The following is a 4363-nucleotide window of genomic DNA, read 5'->3' on the forward strand; positions in this document are numbered from 1 at the left end:
TATTTTTATATAAATAAATTGTGGTATCTCTTAAAAAAATTGTTGAATAAATAGATATGTTGTTATATATTATATAATAGATTTTGAAACCGATGATATGGCACATTGATCTCAGGCATTAATCGATTAATGCTGGCTAACATCGATTAACGTTTAGGGTCAACATGTCATCAGCTCCAAAATTTATTTATAATAACATATCTATTTATACGACAACATTTTTATAACGAATCTACCAAAATCTATAATGTATAACAACATATCTATTTATATAACAACTCTTTGAAGGGATATCAAAATCTATTTATATTAAAAATAAAAATTATAAAATTATTTTTTTGGCATTATAACTTTTTACAATTTTTAAGAATTTTTACAAAGTATTTGGTTATAAAATTGGGTACACTCAAACACAATTACAAAGTTAAGTTTCCAATAGAAATTTTAGTTTTTGGTTACAAAGTTGGACACAGTCACACACAATTACAAAGTATTTGGTTACAAACTTGATTTCCAATAAAAATTTAGTTTTTCGTTACAAAGTTGGATACACTCACGCACAATTACAAAGTATTTAATTACAAAATTGGGTCTCCAATAGAAACTTAGTTTTTTTGTTACAAAGTTGGGTTTCCAATATGTCAAACATTCAAAGTATAAAAATATAGATTTATCAAATTCAAAAAAAAAACATTTAAGGATTTTAAATTCATTACTGAACAAATTTCTAACAAATCCATAAATTTGAAAAATAATCATAAAGATTATTACACTATTTTTTTTTGAATATCCACTAATGCTTTTATTTGACGGGAAACTTGACCCAAATACAAACGCAACAATTAAATGAACCTACAACTGTCCTACTCTAATTGGCACCGAGAACAGTGCATTGGAAACGAAAGGCAGAAATAATTAAAGAACACAAGAAATCAAAACTTGTAAAAGGAAAAAAAAAGGAACTTAAAACTTAACATAAATAAAAAACCTAGGTCTGAAATCCCATTTTCCTTAACGCTGTAAACAAAATCCCATTGTGCATTAGCCGCTGCAGAGACCCTTCACCCATGAAACAAATAGCTTCTGACTTTTCAATCTCCAATCCCTATTATTTTTTGCGAGTTAATCGGACCGATCCGTCGTTACCAAGTCCAGACTCATCAATATCAATTATCTTCCATCACCGTCGCGATTTCTGTCGCGATTTACAAGTTCTTCCACTGCGCGTGGTACCTCTTCCATCTAGTATCGTGGTCCATCATACTTCCGTCCTTCCAACACCAATCCATGCCCCGTTTTATTGGCTTCCCTTGGTACATGTTTGAACTGCAAACTTCTAAACTTGGAGGTTCTCCCCTTGATTTCTTGGATCAAACTTCAATGCATGATCTATCTTCAACTGCAGCGATTAGTTTCCCAATAACAGTCAACGTATCTCTCTCAACACATATGTCTTGGAAACCCATTTCTTCCGCCATAGTAACAGCCTATAAGCACGCCCTCGCCTCAGCCATTGTTGGATCTAAAATATTCTTTCATGGGTAAGTGCATGATGCCATCACCAATCCTTCTTTATTTTGTGCAATGATTCCTGAAATTGATTTGTGATAGTTTTGATTAAATGATGCATCAAAGTTAATTTTTATAACATTTCCCCTAGGTGGTTGCCATGTAACATCCCGGTTTAGACCCTAGTTGGAACAGTAGTTTTGAGACCATAAATCTGAGTCAAAATAATATTTTTATATTATTTTCTATGTTTACAGCATGATAGGTGATATGTGTGAAAATTTCGTGTGAAAATTTTATCGTTTATATGCTTAATTTGATAAAAGGACTAAATCGTGTAAAGTGTAAATGCAGCACGCTATAAGTTAAGAGTGTTTAATTGCTATAGTTTATTAAATGAAAGGTCTTTATAATGTTATTAAACCTTTTATAGTGGAATTTGGCATAAATGGGCATGTATTTGATGTTTTAAATGATAATTAAATAAGGTCATTATGGTAATTAGTAAAATAAAATATGGTTTAATAAAGTCAAATTTGAAAATTCATTTATTCTTCCATTTTTTAACCAAAAATAAGAACCAAATTAGGGCTTGGAGAGCTTTGAATATTTCGGCACTTCAAGGTCTTGATTAAGGTATGGTTTGAGCTCAGTTTTTGATGATTTTTACGTTTTTGATATCGTTGCTTTGTGTTCTATCAAGCCCATGCCTAAATTTCTAATTTTGTTGATGATTTCCTGAGATTACATTATTTAATATATGAGTTTTATGACGTTTGATGATGAAAAATAAGTGTTGAATGATAGATGAACATGTTTTGTATAGTGATTTTTGGGGAAAATGTGTATTAAGGATTAAATTGTGAATTTTGTAAATTTAGGGGTCAAAATATGAAATAAATGAAATATACGGGCTGCTAGGGACTCACATGAAATTCGGCTAAGCTTGGGTGTAATGAAATTTTGTGTAATTTGTGATTTTTGTGAATAAGGACTAAAATACAAGAAATGTCAAATTTTAGGGGTTAATGTGTAAAATACCCAAATTGTGTGTTTATGGATTTAATTGAATACATGAAATTAGTCAAATTTGATTTTATTTAGATTAAGAAAGGTGAAATATGAACTTAAATCGAGGCAAGAATAAAGTACTCGATTAATCGACTCATTTTGACATTTTAGCATCCGAGGTAAGTTCGTACGATATAATTGTTATTTTAGCTATGTTTATTTGTTATGAAATGAATGGAAATGTGAATGAAAAGTACAATTATGCTCAGAAATGATTCTATGATAAATGGCACTAAGTGTGCGGGAATGTATTAACTAAGGCTAATAAAAGGCACTAAGTGTGCGAGACCGAGGCAATTTCGATATAATGTGATGGCACTACGTGTGTGATATCTTTATAGCTTCGGCTATATGTTGGCTAAGTTTACGATATCATTACAACTTTGAGTATTAAATTGGCACTAAGTGTGCTAGTTCTTCGAATGTTTAAAGACTACAAATGAATTAGTGTATCGAGTTATGAAATAGTAAAGTGATAGATAAATACGTAATGGTACAGGTGTGTACGAAACTTATGTGGTTGGTGATATTGTATATAAGGTAGATGGGAGATTATGAGAATGAATAATGTTTATTGAGTTGGATTGAGTAGTAATATGAATGCTTGTTTACAAATTTAATGAAATGGTATGAAAGTGATTAATAGTTATGACAGAGTTTGAGTATTGATATGAATTGTATTAAGTGTTGATTAATTGATAAATTTGCATTTAATTGTTGAATTAAATGTGTTATATTACGAAATTACTAAACTTTATAGCTTACTGTGTGAATTTTTCTCTGTTTATAGTGTATTAAAGCTAGCTCGGATCTAAGAATCGCCAGCGACTCAATCACACTACCAGATATCTATTTTGGTATTTTATTTTTGAAGTTGTATATATGGTATATGGCATGTATAGGCTAGTGTCTTGATGATGTATTTTGTGTTGGGACTTATGCCATGTGATGTGGCTTGATAATGATGGAAATGATGAAATGGTTTTGGTTTATGTTATGAGATGAAATAATTTATATGTGATATATATATAGTCATTTTGGTATGGTTGTCTTATTGGTAAAATAATGTTGTATTGATAAATGAGAAAGGGCATATCATAATATATTTAGTAGTTGATTGAATTGGGGAATTGGTATGATAGATGGGGTTGAATTGATGTGGAATAGATGTGAAAATGCTTAGTTGAATATAAGTAGAATTGGTATGTTTTGGGAGTAGGATTTATGTATTGAAATGGTTGAGATTGATAGTATGAATTATGCATGAAATGGTCATTTTTGAGTTCCCTAAATGTTGCAAATTTTGGTACCTTTTGACTGAAATAGGAAGCATGTTTTAGGTCTTGTAAACCATTTAAAAGGACAGAATGTGTATGAATGACTATGATATGATGATGTTCGAACTATGTTTGTGCTATGATTGTTTAATGATGTGAAATATCCGGTAATGCCTTGTAACCGTAATCCGGCGATGGATACGGGTTAGGGCTGTTACATGCCACACATTAGTGTTAGTCTCATTTCTGGTCTTCAGCACTTCGCCCATATGCTATATTTCTGTGCAATATGCATTGAGAAAACCCATAATTTCATGCACTCGGTCCATTTTCCCCTCATGATAAATTCTATTCCGGTTGTACCAAATAGCCTGTAAAAAGATAGTTCGGATTTTGCATTCTTTATTAGTATGATTTTCATATTCAACTGCTAACCTTTTTTCCAACTTATTTCTCTATTGGTTTTTTAATTAAACACTCCCAATTCTCGTAATACTTATCGAGTA

The 4363-nt window shown here is 30.9% G+C and overlaps 1 long non-coding RNA gene across 1 annotated transcript; it reads left to right on the plus strand.

Annotated features, from left to right (window-relative positions):
- The first annotated feature begins 785 nt into the window (after positions 1–785).
- Positions 786–3601, plus strand: LOC107954438 (uncharacterized). The gene is made up of 2 exons (XR_001699560.2): positions 786–1541; positions 3371–3601. It is a non-coding gene; the product is annotated as an uncharacterized lncRNA (long non-coding RNA).
- The last annotated feature ends 762 nt before the right edge of the window (positions 3602–4363 follow it).

The sequence above is a fragment of the Gossypium hirsutum genome, chromosome D07, assembly GCF_007990345.1.
Source record: "Gossypium hirsutum isolate 1008001.06 chromosome D07, Gossypium_hirsutum_v2.1, whole genome shotgun sequence".
Taxonomy (NCBI): Eukaryota; Viridiplantae; Streptophyta; class Magnoliopsida; order Malvales; family Malvaceae; genus Gossypium; species Gossypium hirsutum.